The sequence below is a fragment of the Haemaphysalis longicornis genome, unplaced genomic scaffold (assembly GCF_048455015.1).
Source record: "Haemaphysalis longicornis isolate Haplotype H1 unplaced genomic scaffold, Haemaphysalis longicornis Haplotype H1 scaffold_3, whole genome shotgun sequence".
NCBI classification, from domain to species: Eukaryota; Metazoa; Arthropoda; class Arachnida; order Ixodida; family Ixodidae; genus Haemaphysalis; species Haemaphysalis longicornis.
Genome location: NW_027526335.1, coordinates 100,258,861 through 100,281,008, shown reverse-complemented (window position 1 = coordinate 100,281,008; position 22,148 = coordinate 100,258,861). Strand labels below are relative to the sequence as shown.

At 45.0% G+C, this 22,148-nt stretch overlaps 1 pseudogene across 1 annotated transcript; it reads right to left on the bottom strand.

Annotated features, from left to right (window-relative positions):
- Window positions 1-214: 214 nt before the first annotated feature.
- On the bottom strand, window positions 215-18,261 carry LOC144173352 (very long chain fatty acid elongase AAEL008004 pseudogene; annotated as a pseudogene). The gene is made up of 2 exons (XR_013323231.1): window positions 18,052-18,261; window positions 215-2,088 (listed from the first exon to the last, which is right to left on the bottom strand). The product of XR_013323231.1 is annotated as a very long chain fatty acid elongase AAEL008004 pseudogene (transcript).
- Window positions 18,262-22,148: the final 3,887 nt, after the last annotated feature.

The window sequence follows — 22,148 nt, the reverse complement described above, 5'->3', positions numbered from 1 at the left end:
CAATTTCGAGTGAGAATGAAACAGTGGGCAAACAAATAATTTACAAATGAATACGAGAATGGCATGCCCCCGACTACGCAGATATACGCGAGAAAAAATTGAGAAAGGAGGGAACCCTGTACCGAAACAGAGTAATATAACACCCAGTATGCTAATAAACGATGTAGTAAAACAGGCGGGTTTGCTTTTTATCTTCACAACTGTCATCAGAATCACAACGCCACATTCTCAGCATCAGAACTCCCCAGCCACTACTGGGCTGAACAAAAGGGGATCCATTTCTTTTTTCACGCAGCCTTCACATAGCTGGCTCATGACCAAAGAAAATGACAGCTTAGCTCCATTTCTCACGGCCATCATGAGAGCAGAGCGCATGCAAGAAACAAAAAAGCATTTAATGGTGTTTTCGTCACCGAAAATACTGAATGGTGAATTTTTATATGTTGTTTTATACAGGAACATGCAAGTTTACGCCCCCTGGAGACGTGGTTTGCGTGATAGACCACAAGTTTGCCCAAATTGTTCTGTCACCAAAAGTTTCGGGGAGGGCCAAGCTCATGTAACGTCGGAGGTGGCTCATCAAGGTTGATATCTGCAGTTTTGCACGGAATACACCTAAGAAAGACTATAATAGTAAAATAATTAACTAAACTTTAATGGCCTTTAATGCGACATTTCTTGTGCCTTTGTATTCAGAAATTGAAGCAGGGCTTTCACAAAGTTTGTGCAGTGTTTCAGGCAGCCGGAACAACGTACGGTCTAAAGTATATCTGAGCAAAACTTGTCGTTTACACGACTGAGGTGCGGAAATTATAATCTTGGCGCGGTTGTTTATTTGCACTGCACTGCCCCTCTGCTTACCAGAACGACTCTTTTAAGAATAGCGCAGCTAGAGCTCAAGTATGTACATTGTTTATTTCCACGTTGAAACTCTGCAGTTTTCGTTAATGGGGGATCACATCTGTTATCCACTCCTTGCATATTTCCTGTGACGCACAGGGCATTACTGTTTTCATCACAGAATTTATGGATTCACATTCAATGATTGATTTCAATATTTCCACCATGTTAACGCGCACAACACGTAAAACAAATTTTTGGCTCTAAATAAGGAACACTCATCGAGAAAACGGCTATTTTTTGATTTAAAGTTTTCCTAGGACGGTTTTGCGTGGCCTCTTTTCCTATGCCCTTTTACTCAACCTTCCCATTTTTCAATGGCGCACCGCTATTCTTTTTGCCGACGTGAGTGGCCCCTTTCGCAGTAGTTGGTCGCTGGTGTCGGTTGGTGTATGCTTTCACGTAGAAGTTAATGAACAGGCAGAGAATAAGGAACGTCTGCACGTTTCCAATGTACACTACGTGTCGCGGAAAGCCACAGTCTACAAACAGTGGTATGGACATGTGCACGATGATGATGAGGAACTGTACAATTTGGAGCGTCGTCAGGTACTTTTTCCACCACAAATATTTGTGCATTCGGGGCCCGAAACTCGCCAAGAAGTAGTAAGTGTACATGACTATGTGCACGAAGATGTTGAGTGCCAGACCCAGCGCTGGCTGTCCCTCGGGGGCGAAGCGCGCGTAGAACCATATGTTCACCACCACGATGGTGTGGTGAATGACGTGGAGGTGAGTCACCTGGTTGAACTTTTTCCGTAGAACAAAGAATACAGTGTCGAGGAGGTCGGCGTAGCGCCACGCGATTAGAATCCAGGCATGCTTGTAGTATTTGAGGTGGTCTTCGGGGGAGTATCCTGTTATTCCCTGGCACCATAGACTGTAGGATCCGCCAGGTAGGTAAGTGGGGATGAGGAGGACCACCAGGGAGACGCAGCTGACGAATACCATAGTGATGTTGTAGATGCGAATGGTGTTGATTATTTGAAAGGGTTCTTTGTTCTTCATCCATCTTGGGCCTCCAACCTTTACGAAGTAGAGGTAAGCCACCAGCATTGGAAATACGAAGAAAGGGTTGAGAACAACGGGATAGTCTCTTGTCCTGGGATCAGAGATGGAGTGGAGCTCTTCGAGAAGAGTTGTCGGGCTCAGGCTCAGCGCCATGCCGCTCCGGCGTCCCGGGACGACCTGAAAAACATGACACCAATGAATGAAAAATGCAAATTATGAACAGCTAAGAAAACTGCAGGAACGGCTGATTAGAGTCGTATATCTGTTGGGATATGTTCTGGTGAATTTGGGCTTGGGGAGGACTAATGAAGCATTACCACAGAGCGCAAGAATAACCTTTAGCGGAAGCGTGAAGCTATAGGTAAAATTCATTAAGGAAATTTTTTTCATACATTGGCTGCTTCTTTAGCGCTTGGCCTGTCTTTTGATATTTCGGTTAATCAATCAAAGTTAAAGCGTACTTAGCAATGCGAAAGAAAATCTGGAATTAGTAAATATGTAAAGTGTTTCGTGTGAATGCTTCGTTAAACTTTAACACAAAAAAATGTCTTTCCAAGAATCGGCATTGGTTAAAGTTGGTTCGAGAGCTTACAAATAAGTATTATTAGGATAACATCACCAGTGAAAAGAATAGTACAATCGCTGCTTATTCCCAAAATGAAATTGCGAAGCAGGCATGTGGTGTCCGGAGAGGCACCTTAAACCGAAAAAGAGCTAGTCCGAACACCCATATGGCAAAAAACCACAGGTATCACGCGTAGTGATAGTAAAAGCAAACGAGCATGGCTGAGATTGAGGCTCACATGCATAAAAACCGCACTGCTGTTTAAGGAATGACATTATAAAGCGCGAATAACACATGCACGATACACAAAAAGTGCCGCTGCCGAGGGATCTTACAGGAGCCATGTAGACAAAACACAAGTTTGTTTCATTCGAAAGATTTAGTGTTTTATCGTGCCCCCGCGCTAGTCCGGCTCCAAGCGATGCTTCATTCAGTGGGGAATTAAACAGCTCAAGCCGTAATGTTGATTCTCCCGCTGAACCGTGTGTTTCGTGATGTCTACAATAGCGTATCCAGGACAAGTACTATTTGTGCCTGGATAATGTTTGTTACGGTTGAAAGTACTCATTTTGTGAAACATTGGGTATAATCGACAAACAGAGTTACCGAAGACAATGTCGCTTATGCCAGTTTGCAAGTGCAGTCGGACGGAGTAGGACAGTGCAGTCAACGCGTCGGACAGCTGGGCAGCTATAACCGGCATAGTGCGCGCATTACGCCCTGGTGCTTCTATGTTTACGTGTGCGTTTGTAACTTCCATTGTTTACCCCACCAATTTTACTGTTTTAAACAGTATTCATTAAATTCAAGCGCAAATGGCTCGTTCTGCACGCTTATAACCCCTGTTCAATTTTATTTGAATTTTTCTGTTCACAGCCAATCGCACAGCTGCCCATAATACGTCCTAGGTTGTAGGGCGGGAAATCAGGTTGGGAGTCCCACGGCTATTCTTTTTTTCCTTAATGATATAGCGTATTTGACTGAAATTTTCCTTGAAGCGCTATTATAACGAATGCAATCTTTCGAATGAACCAAACTTGCATTTTGTGTGCATGTTACCTCTAAAGGTAGCCCACGAAGATATGTGTACAGAAGGGGGAAAGAAGATAAAATTTGGAGTTGTTGCCTGTTCGGGCTAGCGCAGGATAGACACGGCGGGACACAACAGGGAAACTCCATGACCTTGCTGTGAGTATCCTACTAATAATATAGTACTACTAGTAGTAGTAGTAATAATATACCAGTATAATAATATATCAGTATAATAATCATGTAATAGTAATGAATCTTTGTTTCAGGTGCCCTGGAAATACTGTGGTTTTAGTACCGGTTTCCTTGCACAGAACAAAAAAAAAATCAAAAGATATCAAAATGCCTCACAACAGCAAAATACCACATATATAAAAAAAGAAATTTTGGAGCAGAAACAACTAAAAGAAATTTCGAAATGAACATGAAAGGCCCAATGCAGCACACCGCGCCGCTCTCTCAGTCGACGCAAAAATTATATTTCGTGGCAGTTTAAAAATACGGCAGTTCATTTTTCTGTCTTTATTTTACATTTTTTTCGTAAAAAGGAATGCTGCGCTGGGAATTTTTTTATTTCTAATTTACAATATGCAACCCATCTTGAAACGGCGAAAAAATTCCCCATTTTCGTAGTTCAACGTTAAATAACAGGCATTTTCCTCTGCTTCAATAGCAGAGCTCTTGCAACTAGTATTTTTTACATTGCAATGTTTTAAACGACTGACTCAACTGCTTAGTTTATGTGCTCGGAGAGCACAGTATCACTCGTACAATTTATTTTAACTTAAGTGTATTAAATATTTATTTGATTGTTTCGTCGAGTGCAGAGGTTTTTCTGTTGTCTTGCTTTTTGCAACGTTAGGAATTAAATTTAGGTTGTCTAGTTATAGCTTTCCGTTTTCGCTTTTGTCATGCTGGCTATGTTGACGACCGTTATCCATCATGCGCTTCCAAGGTAGTAAGTTGAAGTTGTGAATAATCTGCATCACAAAATTTTGTTTCACTGTCGCCTCATAGTGAGCTGGTTGATTTTTATAATAATAGTTTTGTTTGGTTTCTTTCATGTATTCCTATTCCTTTGCCGTACGAAAATCTACCGCATGTCCTAGAAAAATACTTTTTGATTGCTTCATTCACAACTGGATTACTTTTGGGATCAATGATTTAATTATAAGGTCTAATGCGCCGTATGCTACAAAAGGCGATGAGGCTCGCCGAGTGGAGGGCTCCTGATTAATTTTGACCATCTGGGGATCTTTAAAGGGCGCCGAAATCTCGAGCACACTGGCGTTTCCGCTTTTCGTCTCCATCAGAAAAGCGGCCGCCGTGTGGAATCGAACCCGCGTCCTTGGGGAATATTCTTGTCGTGCAGACACAAAGATGAATCAAGTAAATATATGAAACTATGGGTCAAGGATGCAGGGAGTCTAGTACAACGATCGCCAGACATTGCTAAATATTACGAAGTATACCGACCTGTTATTTAAAAATCGGTAAACTTCGCAAATAAGTTTTACAGCGAAGCTTTTCGTGGGTAGACTCAGTGGATTTTTAGTGTCCGTAAGCAAATCTCCGCGTGTAAAATTCGGTTTCTCACATTTATGTAAAGGCATCAGGGGTTTTGTAGCGCAAGGCAATCGTCTGTGCCTTTGACTGTTGTTGTTATTGTTGTTAGTGCTCTTTCACTAATGAACCAACCTCTTTGAAGCGCAAGGTGTTTCGTACAACGAGTCGCTCATGTGCCCGGTAATATTTCTTTGTTTGCGCAACAGGTTCCATTTGTACGTTTGTTTATGATTGAAAATCAGCGCGGAAAAAACAAAACACAAAAAGGGAACCAGATGTAGACAGGACTGCGCTTCACTCAAAACTAGGTTATTTTGAAGAAAACACTAGTAATATACATAAATCCGTCTCCCACGTGGCGGCAAATTATTACAACGAATAAACAGAAACAACAAAAACCACGCTATTGCTCATCTGTCTGCACAAATGTAATCTATTGGTTTGCGTGGTCATGCAGCGGTGTCACTCAGATAAGCGTATTCTCGGTCAATCAGCACTGCTGAGGGCATACTTATACATCGGTCGTCAGATCGTCTGATTTGAAAGGCCTCGATAATTTCCCTTGTTGTTTTATCTCTGTGTTTTGAAAACACAGTGGTTTCTTTAAAGACCGGCACACAGCTGTGTGAGCTGCCTTGTTTTTCCAGGTGACTACGCGGGTTCCTTTCAATGAACGCTGGTGCTCCGACAACCCGGTGTTCAGGCACCTCCCGGTTTGTCCCACACATATATGTCCACACCGAAGTGGCAACATATACACGACACCCGGTGAACATTTCACAAATGGCTCTGAATGATTTATCTGGCACACATTTTTTGTCCTTGTATTCCGGGAAGCTAATCTTCGGCCAACCGCACTGCACAGTTTTCCCAATTTATTTGGGGCCGAGAACACCACGTCGACAGCGCACCTTTCTGCTATGTTTGGTTTTTAAGTTATGAGAGAGGCGGTGCTTATACGGTATCACAGCAGGGTATCTTTTTCTTTGCATTGGCCCCTGCGTTGCGGAACCTGCGGAATAATTGCGGAACAATAGCAGCACTGTCAGTAAAGAAAGCAAAAGATTTCCACCTGGAGCCATTTTTCGTGGTTAAAACGCATAAGCCCGAAGTCCCTTTCATCACAATTGCTACAGAAAGACATACTTGGCAGTTGGCGGTGTCCTCATTTTTAGAGGAACCGCTCCGGTCCCTGCACCTGAATGACCCGTATTTAATCCTAAATTCAGGCGCCCTAGTAAAGTACCTTGAATCGTGAAACCCCGGAACATGCAAGGCTGTGAGCATTGATGCGCAAGATTTGTTCTACATTATCCCTCACGATGAATTAATAAAATCACTGAAACTGTATATCACTGAAGAGAACGACGAAGTAGACTTCATTCAAAAGTGCCGTGTGTCAGTCAACAGTTTTATGTAAATCCTAGAATTCTATCTGAAATCAACGTTTATCGAGTGGCAAAATAAATTTTTTGTTCAAAAACGAGGGTTGTGTATTGGTTCAAAGGTGGCTCCTATGCTTAGTAATATATTCCTAGGTAGGGTTGACAGAAATGTCGAAAGAAATGTATGTGGCTTGGCAAAAAATATTTTCCGTTATGTAGATGATTTTGTAATAACTGTTGAGAATGTAGAACTGAATGTAGAAGGCCTTTTAAATGTATTCAATGAGTGTGGTCTCGGATTGCTGTGCACATTTCGGCTGCCAAAATTGAACAAACTGCAGTTTTGGATTTAGAATTAACCTTCACTAACGGTCACGTATGCTGGTGTTACCGCCGCAGATCTCAAAAACCTGTCCTAAACTTCACATCGGGTCATTCCAAGGTAATAAAAAAAATGGCATCGTGTTTTCTTCACTACGCACAGCACTTTCAAAGTCATGTGACCATCAGCTGAAGGACAGCTTCTCGAACCAGATAAGTAGGCTGCAGACGGCAGGCTACCATGTCAATGTTATCGTCATGGTTGTGCAGAAGCTACTTAAATCGATGAAAGGCAAAGATGCGGGAGGTTTCGCAACGCAGCCACCAATGCAAAGAAAAAGATACATTGTTGTGATACCGTACAAGCACTGCCTCTCTCATAACTTAAAAAAACGTGGCAAAAGGTGCGCTGGCGGCGTGGTGTTCTCGGCCCCAACTAAATTAGGAAAATTGTGCAGTACGGTTGGCCGAATATTAGCTTCCCGGAATACAAGGACAAAAAATGATTGATTGATTGTAGGGTTTTACGCGCCGACGCAACGCAGGCGATAAGGCGCGCCGTAGTGGAGGGCTCCGGATGAATTTAGACCACCGGGGGATCTTTAACGTGCGCTGAAATCTCGTACACACGGGCGTTTTTGCTTTTCGCCTCCATCAGAAAAGTGGCCGCCGCGGCCGGGAATCGAACCCGCGACCTCGTGCTCAGCACCGCAACGCCTTAGCCCCTGAACCACCGCGGCGGGTAAGGGCAAAAAATGTGTGCCCGATAAATCATTCAGAGCCATTTGTGAAATGTTCACCGGGTGTCGTGTATATGTTGCCACTTCGGTGTGGACATATATACGTCGGAAAAACCGGGAGGTGCCTGAACACCAGGTTGTCGGAGCACCAGAGTTCATTAAAAGGGAATCTGCGTAGCCAACTGGCAAAACACTGCAGCTCACACGGCTGTGTGCCGGTCTTTAAAGAAACCACTGTGTTGTCGAAACACAGAGATAAAACAACAAGGGAAATTATCGAGGCCTTTCAAATCAGACGATCTGACGACCAATGTATAAGCATGCCCTCAGTAGTGCTGATTGACCCGGAATATGCTTATCTGAGTGACAGCCCTGCATGACCACGCAAACCAATAGATTACATTTGTGCCGACCGATGAGTAATAGCGTGTTTTGTTGTTTCTGTTTATTCGTTGTAATAATTTATCCGCACGGGGTAGACTGATTGATGTATATTAGTCGGGTTTTCTTCAAAATAAGCCAGTTTTGAGTTCAGCGCAGTCCTGTCTACTTCTGGTTCCTTTTTTGTGCTTTGTTTTTCCCGCGCTGATTTTCAATCATGAACGTTCACCAACTCGCCCAAATCACAGTCCTCTTGAAGTGCGCCGGTTTGTTGGTTTGTTTGTTTCTTCGTTCGTTCGTTCGTTAGTATGTTTTTTTTTTTTTGCATGCTTGCTCAATTGTATTTGGCTCTCAACTTGACTTAACCCGAAACCCGACAAGTTGCCGTTCTTCATAGGGCTCTTGCGCTGCAGTTATCGCGTCATTCAGCGCCCCCTCATGTCCGACGCGTCTGGGCAGTACAAAAGCAAACGACCATTGCCGCCCTTCATGTGTTTTCAATTACAAACTAGAGCGAGAGTTGGTTGTCCTTAACTTATTCGCGTTGTGGTGCGTTGAAATGACTGCATACTGAATCAAATACCCCTTAAAGTAGTTGCAGAGGCTACAAAACAATATAGGCTGCAACAAGCAGATAAAGCGGCTTTCTTTTGACCGAGCTGTCGCGACTTGGGACAGTATCGCCAGGTCGGGTGATGTAACTTCCCGACGATTACTATCGTTCTTTCTTCTTGCGTACGGTTGACAAAGGAACAGTTCGCAAGTAACATAAACACAGAACGCTGCTCGTCCTATAGCCTGAGGTAACTGGACATGGTTGCTTCAGCGGGAGCATGTTGGCGGACGCGAGAAGCGCAGCTGACGCTGCTGGCCTGGCACAGAATTGAAAATGAGCGGAAGTTTTGCTTGGTGTTTTCGCAAACTAAATGACTCTTTCTTAACGTTTTACGCCGCACGATTTACGAACGGCAGGGTACATTATACAAGCGAGTAGGTGAGGCAGTAGTGTCAAATAAACCAATGAGGCGCAACTCAGTGACGCAAAACAAGCACCAAATCGCATGCCCGCTGCCTGCAGAGATGTGTACTTCTATATAACATGATTGATTGATTGACTGCAGGGTTTAACGCGCCGCCTCAAAGCAGGCAATGAGGCGCGACGTAGTGGGGGGCTCCAGCTTAATTTTCACCGTCTGGGTAAGTTTAACGTGCTTCGAAATCTCCTAGGCACGGACGTTTTTTCTTTTCGCCTCCACCAGAAAAGCGGCCACCGCGGCCTGGAATCGAAACCGCGTCCTCTTGCTCACCAGCACAACGCCGTAGCCACTGAGCCACCGCGGCGGGTTAATTACATAACATAAGACAGCCGCATACACGGTGCGCCGCCCAAATATTTACATACGATCGTAACTGACTGTGTTGGTTATCTTCTACTGCAGGGGTCGTAATCTTCAGGCCGCGGGCCATGTTGCTGTATTATGCGGCCCACGGCATGTCGTCAGACTCCCCACCCTTCCTCCTGTCCCTAACAATCTCAACGCCCACACGCCAGGTTTGACCTTAAATGGGGTTAGACGGCAAGACAATGATAGAGAATTTATCGCTCCCAGTTGCATTGTTCCCCATCTTCAGACTTAGGCAGGTTATTATAAAATATTTTATAAAATATTATTGGCAATTCGCTGTTTTTTTCGCTTTGCCTTCAAAGCCCCCTCCCCCTTCCACAGGATTTGCCGCCCGGCCCTCCGCTCTACACACCAAAATGTTGCGGTTCGCTATTTTAGCCTACTCAGTGCGAAAGGGGAATATGTGACGCAAAAGCGTAATTAATTATAGCGAGAGCGAACAAGGAAACAGTATGGCCACTCATTTTGCCAGACAACTGTTTTACCACCACTACTTTCGCAATCACAAAACAGATTTCACGCTTCTGACGCTCGCTGCATTTTGTCCCTAAGCCACGCAATAAAACGGCAAGCTAGCGCTGCGCTATGGACTCGTAACGGCGACGTAAACCAGCAGTGCTTAATTGAAAGTGCACGCATAGTGCTCAGGTACGCAAATGCGCGGCACACAGCAGCAGACGAGCCTGCGGTCCGCCGGATTCGCTGACTTTCACGCACGATCGTCGTCGATTGCGTTACTCTCGCTCTTTTTTTTTTTTTTGATTGGCTGTTGTTGAAAAGTCCAAGTCACCAAATGTATTAGTTTCAGGAAGAATCTTTGACGGTAAAGTTCACTTCATTCCAACATCGATCGGTGAACCTGCGAGTGGCAGAGCGCCGTCACCGTCCCAGCACTTTTGTCGACGCTGTATACGTATTCAGCGCTGCAAAGCTTTTTTCCCTAAAGCCAAGTTGATCGCCGGAAGAGGTCGGACGCGTCGAGGACGGGCTGGAGACCATGTCACAAAACAGTTCGGGGTATCAAACTCAGTTTGCTTTTGTCAACACGGGATCCTATGGGACCTTCGCAGCTTTCTACCACCCGGAAGTTATAACCGAAAGTCGGTTGCGCAGCGCTCCCTGGACAGCGCAGGAGGCCTATTCGAGTTTCACTTCTCGTCTGTCGTCGCAGTCGGTAGGTCGGATAAACTCCGGACTCCGCTGTCGCCAAAATTTGAAGTGTGCTGGACGTGTAATGACTATGCTTCAATAGACCTTGTTCTCCACCGATTCCCCGATTTTCCGATTCCGATTCTCCACCGCAAACCGACAAATCTAATCCGTGATTCAAAGCCATCTGCTTAAACCGAATTACGTTCGGGAACGGCTAGTTGCTGGATGACCTCCGTCAAGAGTAGGCACCATTGTTCGGAATTGTGGGTCCCATCAACTTCGCTCCGGTGCTTCTTTTTGTTCTATACTAGAAGGAACTCACAATTGAGTTGTCACCCATATGGCTTATAAATACTGTGCATCTAACTATAATTGTCAGAAGTTATGCACTTCTTACGAGCATTGTGCTTTACGGAAACTTCGTTTGTATTTACAGTGTCAATTCGGAGGTGCAGGTAAGTAACTTTGGCTGCAAGCTGCCTCCCTTGAACCATTTTTGAAGACATCTTCTGTATATACAATAACCCCTTTGAGTAATATGTCGTGCCATTTTTATGCTGGAAGTATACTTTCACTGTTCACAAAGTATGGTGAGACAAACAACTTGTTTCCTTTTTATTGTACAATTTTCACAACGTTCCTACCATGGCATAATGTCTGTTATTTGATTGCTGATGCAAAACGTCTTACACTTCTTCAACACTCTACGCTTATCAGTGACCCCTGGTCGGACAAAAATTTTGCCACAAAACTTTATGCTGACTGGATGGTCTAGCAGGTTTTCCATTCTTAACTTCAGTGCAGATACATACATTACGTGTTCACAATGTCTGCGAATAATTCGCTTAAGCCTTAGTGAGAAACGCCTACGTAGCAAGTCTTTCTGCCTATGTTTAGAAACTTCCGAGGGCCACTTCCCGCTAGATAGTCCTTCTAGAGACGCTGTAGCGCATTTTCAAAATAACGTTCCCACTTACTCAAGTCCATAGCTTTGGAGGAGACAATGCTTTCCAAATTTAGCATAGCAGCTACCCCTTTCTTGCACGTCTGTAAAGTATTTGTTTCGCCAACAAAGGCCGCTGTAGTCGCTCGCATGAGGACGTGTCTCCCACTGTGCTTAAAAAACACTAGACGGACGAGTTCAAAAAAAAAAAAAAAACTCTATTCTCACCCTGGATAACTTTCCCCTCCCACATGGCTGCGTCTGTTGTCCCACTTGCATGCATAAAATTGGTCCGGTGGCCATTTCAGCAAAGGCTTAGCGAGTTCACGCTTGCTGAGCACTTCCCTCTTCTGCGTGCCGTGGCCCTGTGTCAACTTTTAATTTCAAGGTAGGTTGCAGATTTTGCAGATATTCTGCCTAGCATTGCTCCAGAAAGTACCTGCAATTTCACCTTTGCCGCAGGGCCTCATATGGCCTTTCCTCTGACTCTAGTCAACGTTAAACGCCGGTACAATGCAATCACATGACGTTCTGGTGAGAGGAGAGCATTTTATGGTTGAACGAAGGTAACAAGGGCAACAAGGAAGTCACCCCGACGCCTTATAATGACACCTCGAACTTGCGAAAGGTACTTATCGCACGAATTGCGCCGCCTTGAAAAGCCTACCGTTGTACTACCGCGCTTTCGGAGCTACACTTCGTTCATTGTTTACAGCAAGTGCGCTGTAGTAATGATTGTCGGCTGCGACGTGTTCGATTTGTGGATTACCTTCTACGTTAACATATTCTCACAGCAATGCATATATACTGCTCGAAAGACGGAAAGACAAGAAAGTTTCAATAATTTTCATGAGAGTCTACATATTTTAATAATGACCTTTGTTTGTCCTCGGACTACTTCGGCTGCATCCTGTGCGGGCACAAGAGATGTTCTTGGCAGAAAAAGCTGCCTGCAGCATTGCTATTTCGTAGTGTAGAGGTAATTAAATCAGTCGATGTCTTGAATTGTTTATTTCCGTTCCCAACACTGCATTTTATGTTTGTTCTTTGTTTTATAACTGTATCTAACCCATCTTTTCTTTTGGAAGGGTCTTTTATACACTTATATCCGATACATCAGTCTAAATAGATGTTGCGTCCCTACCAATAGAATTCAATTCAATTGTATTGTGAACTTCCCTGTTTTCATTGTTTGTCTTCTCGGAGAAACAGTAATGGGTGAGATTCTAACGCACACCTTCCCAAAATAAGCTTGCGATTTTATGCCGTTCAGCCATCGAGCTACAGGGACGGCTCGGCATCTGTTCGTTTTCTGATGACCTCGTGTAGGCTGATGTGTGCTGGAATTGGCATTTAACGAGGCTATGGATACCCGCAATTATTGAAGACACACAACTTTGGCCAGAGCAGGTAGGAAGAAAAGGGAGAAATAATGAGAGAAAGCATTTGCTCTCGCAGGAGTATTCAACGTTGGGGGAAGGGTTTCTAAAGATAGGGTTTATGACTCGTTGTGTTTTGTGGTGGTTTCGACTGAGCCTGGTTGGCTATTTGGGGAGGTGGGATACGTCGTGTGAGTATAGAATGAGCGGAGGCGATCGGCGTCACCTGGTAGGTACATGAGCGCGCATATATTGTTGCACAGGGCTCGCCTTGGTGGCCAGGGTACGACACTGATGATGATGGAGGCGGCCAACGGTTTCTAATAACAATACGTGCTCTGCGCGATCAGTGCAGATTCATGGGTGCAAATGCGCATATTGGGTATAACGTAGTTTCTGCCTATCTGAAAACGCTGGCAGATTACTGCCATTTTTAAGGCTAAAAGTTTCAATATCGTGGTTTAGAGCACGCACGTTGCCAGACTTTGCCAGATTCAGAAAATAGGTGGTGCAAAAAAGGTGAAGTTGCTCCAGCGGGGGAGGCCGGGGATCGGGTGCCAATAAAGGGCGCCAGGAAGCTAGCGTAAGCCCGGGATCGCGCGCCAGGAAAGGGAAACACCGGCGTGGGGGAGGGTCGAAAGAGAACGCTGAGAAAAGGTGACTCGGTGCGTGACGGGAAATGTAAATGGCTAGCGAGCTGAGCGAACTTCGGGGGGTGCTGTCCAGGCGACTGGCCAAGTGGTGACGATGGCAGCCGCAAAGTTCAAAATAAAATTCAATAGCACGTCACCCGAAGAATCAAATAGGGTTTCGCCTTGACACTCTTACATAATCTTAGCATCAGATCAGATCAGATAAAACGGATGCGACCGTTGTCAGGTCGACTTCAGTGTCCTTTCGGCGACGGCAGGATTCATTACATCTCGGCGGCGCCTTTGGCCACCTGGGCTAGTGAGGCCTGGGTCAGAGGGACTGTGCTGAGCAGCGCGGCCTCCCACTGCCGCTATTTTGTAATTTGGAATAAAATGGGGTGCTTTTCAGGAGATTGAATGCGTTTTTCTTCACAGGACCAAATCACATGTGGTAGGTGTGCGTATTGATGGCAAAGAGGGCATTGGTTAGAGTGAAGCTCGAGGTAGTAGAGTGATAGGAGGGTAGGGGTGGGAAGTGTAAATGTTTGAAGTTGGCACCATATTACAGCTTGGCGGCGGATCATCCTCCGAATTTTTTAAATTGCGTTCATGACGCGAATGTCCACGGCAAGTCAAATGCAGCCGACTCACAGGGAATAATCTTAGTGGCGCAAAAATTGTCGGATTCGAGGTCCTTCCTATAAATGCATCTAATCGTGAGGAACTTGTCATGGTAACATACAAACGAAACGAGCCGGCGAAAAGGCCTCGAGTAGTGGTTTTTTCTATATTTTCTGTGTGAAAATAAAAGAAAGCCAACAAAGTGTGTGTAAGTAAGAATAATGAACAAATTACGGCTTCTACAGGAGCGTTTTTGCAAAGCGTATGATGATTAACCTGAAAATAAACTGCAGAAGAGATTCGTTAGTCTCTCGTCCTAAAGTATGGTTACTCCAAAATTTATTTCTTGCGTGAGGATTTCCTGCCGGTCCCCCTATAAGATTTCAAGTTTCAATTTTGTGCTCTAACTTTTTTGGTGTCACGTCTGGAAACACAAACCGCCTTTCTTGCTATTTTATGGTGGATAATTCAAATATATAAAAGCTTTAGCCAGTACGGTAGGGTTAGGGTAGTCTCGTCTGGAATCTCAAGACGACATTACTCTTCCTGCCTTAGCGAACCGCATGACACGGGTTTTTTACCGCTCTACCCACCTGTCAGACACACAAATAGTGAGTGTCTTCCGAAAATAATTTCGTACTTGCTACAAAAAACGACAAAAAGAATAATTCAAGACGTGCCAACTGCGCGAATTTCGGGCCAATTCTGGCATCGAAAGGAAAAAAATACGGGAGACGAACGTGAAGACAAAAAAGAAAAGAAAATAAGGCAGAATGGCCGAATAACAACAAAAAGGCGCTGAAAGGTGAATGAGAGAATAGAAAAGAAGTGCCAAACCATCATTTTTAAACCGGACGGCCGGCACATGGTGTGAAATGTTTTAAAAATACATAATAGGGTATAGCCCCTAATGCGCAAGAGTGCCGAAGAAATCCAGGCTCTTAAGCTATACCAGAGTCCATCAATGCTTTACCTATTGAATGATAAGCTGGATACAATAATTTCAGGGTCCGCAGTATGTGTAAAAGAAAGATAACCTAGAAAAGAAGAGGAAAAAGTGTTTGAAAAACCAGGGGCGCAATATCAGAATGCGCGGAAATGAAAGTGCCAAAACGGAAAGGAAAATCGATTCGGCAGAGTTGAATAGAGGTTAAAGACATTCGTATCTACATAATCACAAAGGCCGAAGAAAAGTTTTCAAATAGAAGAATTTCAAGGGCCGCGTAGGGGAAGCTTGCTCTATGTATGCTGTAACAAACGAAAGCGGTAACATTCGAACAAGATTGATTAGATAGCGAAAGTAGAGGAAAGGTTGTATGCTGAGTTGTAGGTGCGCAAAGTTGCGCCAGGAAAAATAAGTGCAAGAAGTGCATTAACGGGCGGGGTTGACACGGAAACTTAAGATGAGGTGTAAACGGCACTTAAAGAGATGGAGACATGGAAGACCGCAGGAGACGGTACAATAACAGTGAATACATTGAATAATCGTAAAGTCATTTTGTTGGGAAAGCTTTCAAAATTATTCGGAAAATACTTCAAAACATTAAAGGTTCCACTAGACCTATGAAGGTCAACGTAAATGGATACCAAGAAATGGTTATTTCAATCTCCGCTAGAATTACAGGCGCATCACCGCACTCACTTTTCTATAAGGGCTGTTTACAAAATGAATAGGGATAGAAAAAGCCACCGCCAATATATGTCCAACAACCGAGGGACCAAAGTCGATATCGGGAAGACAAAAAGTGATAGCGAGAGAACTTTTAATTGGCGTTTCATTTTGGGTAGACTACTCTATGATCCCCTTCCTGCATTAATCAGGCAATAAAGAGATCAGGAGATATAATGGAGCCCCTAAAAGAAATTTATACATTGCGGAAAAGCTTTTGACTTAGTACAAGCCACACAGTATTGGAAGCGTCGAAAGACTACTAAATAGTGGGGCCTTACACAGGGCTTTTTGAAGATATATACAAGGGATGCGCGGGAAGGTAATTCTTCGTGAAAGACGTGAGAAGTTCTCCATCAGAAAGGCCATCAGGCAAGCGGACACAATATCTCTAAAGCTCTAGAGCGGCTTTCAAGACAACACCTTTGAAGAATTCTTCAGAAACTGTACTCAAAAAGCGCCGTTGTGGGGTTGAATACAAGTTTGATGAAATCGAACGAAATGTTAACCAAACACATAGGAAGCCCCACATTTCACCTAATTCCTGAAATTGCTGAAGGCGAAAATGAATATGACTATCTTGTAAACGTTCTCAGGACTGATACAAACCACGAAGAAGGTATCCGGCATAGAGCAAGTATGGGCTGGCACACACTCAGCAAAACGTTCATGCAATTAATGTAAGCTACACTTAACGCACGCAAAGAATGGTATACGCGCAGTGCATTGGATTTATGATGACTTAAGGAAACGAAACTGGGCGCCTTACGATACACCTTTATAAAGTTAGGTAAGGCCTATGAGATACCGGAAGAAGGATGAGAGGAATGACTCTTCGATGATGTAAGAATAGTATTGAACTAAGTAGCCAACTCGGGTGGAAGAAATCGTAGTTCAAATTAAGAGAAAGAAGTGTACTTGGGCTGGGCATGCAGAGCGGAGAACTGATGACAGGTTGACCATCCGGGTACTATAGTGACTGCGGAAATACGGGACCAAAAGTCGGAGGAGACATTTGCCCCCCTGGAAGGACGAAATAACAAAATTTAGGGTCAAGGATTGGATTTAGACATCACTGTTCATTAGGGAGGAGAGGGGGCTGGGGGCTTGATCCGCCAGTGTTATTGATACCCTGACGACGATAACGATAATGATGATGATTAGGTTTGTGGGAAAAAACCTTAGGATATGCCCAATTTGAATTCGAAGGCAGCTATCCTGCTTTCTCGGAAGCCATTTTGCAGGTCGCAGTAAAATTCACATATCAGATAGCTTCCTTTTTGAGAAAAAATACTTACATACTTATGAGAAATACGGAACCGCCGCCGTGTGGTTTTTGTTGTTGGATAACCCGCAACAAATGCACGTACCGCTACGACATGGTATTGTCAGTAATTTGAGATAAATAGCATTTACAAATCATCTATCCTACCCGCTATGGGTTATTCTTGCTTAATAGTTTGAGGTTGTTGCAGATTTACTCTTTGAATATTGCACAAAACGGCGTTGTTAAGAACTCTGTCAAAAGGTTTCATACCGCTCAACCATAGTTTGTGTTGGTCAGGGAGAATAATGTAATAAGTCCAATTCCTTGCAACACCCAGGTTATCCCGTAAAAGTTGTTATTGACTGTGAACAAGTAATAGTTCGATACGCCGTATCGAAGACACGACAATCCTAAATGCTCTAAATCAGAAGCACGTACACATAAAATTATGTAAATACATTTTAGATTTTTTCAAAGTTGGAAGTAATCTGGAGAATTCCGAAAATGCAATTCATTGTTAGTTGACTAGTGTTCATGCCAGATGAAGGCGAGTAGTGTAACTCGGCGCACAAATACAAAAAGTTTCGATTTATTTACGCGAATTCTCGCAAAAAAGGACCCGATTAGGAATTCCCATCAATATAGGAAATGTGTCAGCCAATGTTGAATGGGCTGAGGAGAACAAAACCCAAAAGAGGTTCAAACAAGCACCGACAAGGTGTCCGTATGGTTTACTCACATTCTTGGCTTCATAACGTCGATAGCAAAAAATCCCGAACTGTAAGGTTACTGTTTAGCACCACTAGGCAGAAGAAGGGCGCTTTTGAAAGAAGAGAACCGCTGTGAAACTTTGACATATTAATATTAATATAACATTATTTTGTACTGCTTTGGTTAACAACTCAGGCTCCTAGTCTCTGCCATCACGAGACTACCATGTTAACCAGTCTGATGCACAATGGTGATCGCGAAAACTACTGACGCCTTGTTTTACTGAAAGTATGCTCGAATGAACCAATGCAAATGAGCTGAGCACCTAACCCAGCAGAGTAGCTTACGTTTTGTTCGGGAGCAACTCACGTACCAAGTTTCTTGCTGGTTACGGCCTGTAGAAAAGAGCGGATTGTCGTTTTCCCAGCGAATTTAAGCCAGCCCAGCGCTGCGAGCGTCGTCCGCTTCTGTCCCAGTGCTGCTCCGATGTGACGTCGGGGAGGCGGACCCACGAGGCCATTTTTGGCACAGATTCTGCTTCTTGTGCCGGCACCCTGGAGAATTGTGGGTCGGCACGCAAATGAACGCCCGTCCTGATAAAGCATTGACAATGCAGTAGCGAAAAGGAATGACGCGCCCCGGGACAACAAGGAAGTGAGCTACGGGGGCTGTCGTCTCCGTGATGAGTGGGAAGATGCACAGGCGACGACGCGCCTTGTCTCTTTTTGTCGTTTGTCACAGTTGCCGCTACAGCCGACGACTTCCTCTCGAATAGTGAGGAAAGCGCGCTGTTCCGCCCTAAGAAAGCTCTACGGCGACGGAAATGAAAACGCTGAGAAATAAATCCCATGAATAACTTCTCGTCGCGGTGCAGGTCAGTGGCCCCGGAGGCGTAGAAATGATGCCGGGTGAGAATGCGAGTGACGAGTCGAGATTTCTCAGCCTTCGCTCACTGTTTCTCGACGAAAAAGAACAATTAGCAGCGTACCGGCTTGTTTCGCTCCAAATGGCGCCGAAAGAATGTAGTTTTCTGCCTTCCTTTTCGCGGCACTCGCTTTCCCCTCTCTTTCCCTCAGAACCCTCACGCTCTTTCATTCCACCCTCGCTTCTCCAATGGGCACCAATATAATACAGGTATTGGAGCTAAGCGATACCTTTAGCATGCGGAGCTAGTTTCGCCGGAGCCATTTATATTTTGCTTGAGATTGCAATGGCGTTTTCCTAGTGAAAGACGCGTTTTGATAGCATGGCTTGTGTGGTTAGGTGTGTGTGGCTGCGAGGATTATAGGCACGGTATGTGACTTTACGTGGATTACATTGGCTATAAAAGTTTGGTCTTGGTGACATGTGTTCAAGTTGCAAAACTGAAAACGCCAAGAAGTCTGGGAAGTTGGTTCTTGCAGCCGATTTCGATGATTAGGGTGTCGATGTAATAATAGATTCACGTAGTTATACGCGATGTTATTAAATTTAAGCGGCAGAATTAGAGAGAGAGAGAGAAATCACTTTATTGAACTTAAGCGGGTTTATGGGAGCGGTGTGGCCGTCGGTTTGAGGCCGGTGGCGACGTTGTCAGCGCGGTTGACCAGAAGTATCTGGACCTCTGGGTCCGAGCTTGCCAGCGCTCCCTCCCACTGCTCTTCATTAAATATGGAGGGGTCTTGAGGACAGTCCCACATAGAGTGGACTAGCCACGTGGCTGGGTCCCCTCAGAGTGGACACTTTGGCGAGGGGAATGGCGAGGGGTGAATGCGATGCAGTAATGCTCGGCAGGCCAACGAGTGCGTCTGCAGGAGTCGCCATAAGCGCTCCTGATGGTTAGTTAGCTCAGGGTGGGCAGGAGGGTATCAACGGCGAGAGAGGCGCTAATGCGTAGTGACCTCATGGTACGTGATTAACTGATCCCTGGCTCACCTGGCGCCGTGGTAGGGGACGAGGTTGGCACCGGCACGGATAGTGAATCCTCGTGCCGGCAGAGTTAGAGGGCGGCCAAACTTTGCCCCCGCTCCCCTCCTTCAACACATTTTTCAACGTTTTGCGCTAAGGTAAAAAACTAATTGGCCGAAAACACTTATAAAATATGAGTTTTCTCGTTAAAAAGGCAGACTGTTGTAACTTTTAATTAAAATGCGACAAAGTCGGCTAAACTAGTGTATGTAAACGGAAAAGGTAGTGCCACATCGCAGGAGCCTATGCATTGTGTCCTTCCTCGGAGGCGGGAAGACGATAATTTGTGGAATTAAGTGGTTGACAGATGGACACTCGCGTTAAGACAGCCCAATTAAGGCTATGGACTATACATATTGTTCGCTCAATACGCCGACGCTTCACCAGTTTTTTATTTCTGGTCTGGCATCTCCTTCGGGATAACTTTGCGACATAAGAGGAGAATTCAAAAGAAAATTACTGACGATAACGATACTCTTCAATTTAACTATTCTTGTAGCAGTTCGGGTGTTCGGATTCTGCGAGGCATTAGGACAGACGTGTGTCTATGTTCTCTTATAGACCGCGCTTCTGTATTGTAGTTAAGAGAACCCTGCGAATCGCTCTGCTGGCGTGAACAACCTGCTTTCCGGCACGTTGGAAACAGAGAGGAAAGAGCGCGGCTGTCTCGTCAATCGAGGTATCGTGGAAATGACTGCGCAGGTGATGCGTGGAGGTGTTTCACAAGCAGTGGACGGAGACAAACCTTGCGCCATCTCTTGGTAGTTCGCTACTGTGGAGCTCACCGTGCGTGGCGATCCGCTTTCCTTCTCGTTGTTTCCACCTGCTGTCCTCCTAGCTTTTCTAGAGCGTTTATATTGCCGTAGGGTACGAGTTGATGATGAGGAAAGTTGATGAGATGATCATAGAAATGTACACCTCGCGGACGACGTATCGGAGGGAACGATGATGAAGCGCCTTTATGCACGCGGTGCAAGCGGATGCGTCGTCTACGCGGAGGCCCGTCGCCGCAAGAAGTCGAATCCTCGGCGGCCGCAAGGCGAGTCCTCCTCGTGTTTTCCCCGTACCTACCGCCGCTTTCATCCGCATGCGGTCTTTGATATCGCCATCATTGGTTCTCTCCGGTGCTCCACGTTCATACTGTTTCAGCTGCCCTTCGGCCGCTCATTTAGTCGATTACAATATTGCTAAACTGTTGCAAACGGCACGTTAAAGCTGCGCTATAAAAAATGATATGCCAAGGCACTTTCAGCGGAAGCGGCGCAACCTCCTCTGCCCCCCCCCTTCCGCCCCGCCGAGCTAGAGAAAAGCCGATGGTTGCAAACGTGGGTCCTCCACGCGTGGGAGATCCGCCGCTCTGGATAAGCAGCAGAGTTTTTGTCATTTGGAGGGATTCCCGGCAATGCTGCATTGTGCAATCATCCCCTTTGATAGTTTCGCTTGATTTTTTCTGTGGATCGTTCCGATATAACAAAAGGGGGAGGAACCGTGTTAATAAAAGGGAGAGCTTTATGCCTATTTGGGGAGAAGTTTAACCAAGGCGGGAGTAAAGTTCTGTGGTGGCTTTAAGACGAAAGATCTGGATAAGTGCCCAAAGAAGGTAGGTGGGCCCAATGGGTGAGCTCGGTTCGCGTGGGGTGCAGACTTACAGCGCTAGGCTGCTCGTGCAAGCAATTATTTATGGCGATTTATGCAGTGACGTTAATGGTTGGGGGGCCGACAGTACGAGCATAATGGGGTCGATGGCTCATATATATGTGTGTGTAGGGGGAGGGGTGAGCGCATGAGCGCACACTCTTAATCTGGATCCACATAAGATCCACTTAGTAACTGGAACTTTTTTGCAAAAAAGTTCCACTTATATATTTGGAACCGTGTTCCACATACCCTGAAAATGTAAGTGGAACAGTGCACCACATATGTTTGCCGCTAAATTATCTGGATCGGCGTTCCAAATAAAAGTATACGGATCACTGTTCCAAATAAACGGGTAGTGTAAGTTACTGGAACACTGATCCACGTAAAATGATTATGGATTTATCCGGTGCGTCGTTCCAGGTACCTTCAGACCAGCTGTTTATATAAAACGGTGTTCCGATAGACGTTGAGAAGCTGTCTATGGGACTCCAATTTTCCAATATATCTGCTTTCCTGTTGGTATAAACTGAGGTCATTTGCCAGACTGGCGGATGCATTGGTATCAGAAGGAAACCGCAAGCACCATTCTAACGCAGCCTTGACATATGGCCCACAGTGATACCAACAATTAGAAAACAGAAACCGCCGCAGCAGTGTGGTCCCTGACAGTTCCCAACAGTTGCCTATCGGAGCGCAGTTCTATATAAAAGCTGGTCTGAGATACCTGGAGCGGCACACAGAGACTTTGGCTTCACCCGCCGCATCCTGTTCTGGGTTTTGGCTGCATGTAAAAGAAACAAGACTCGCATTAAAATACATACCAAACCTACTATTAGCACTGATCCAATGCTTTTCAAAACACTAAGCAAATTTTATTCACTCGTA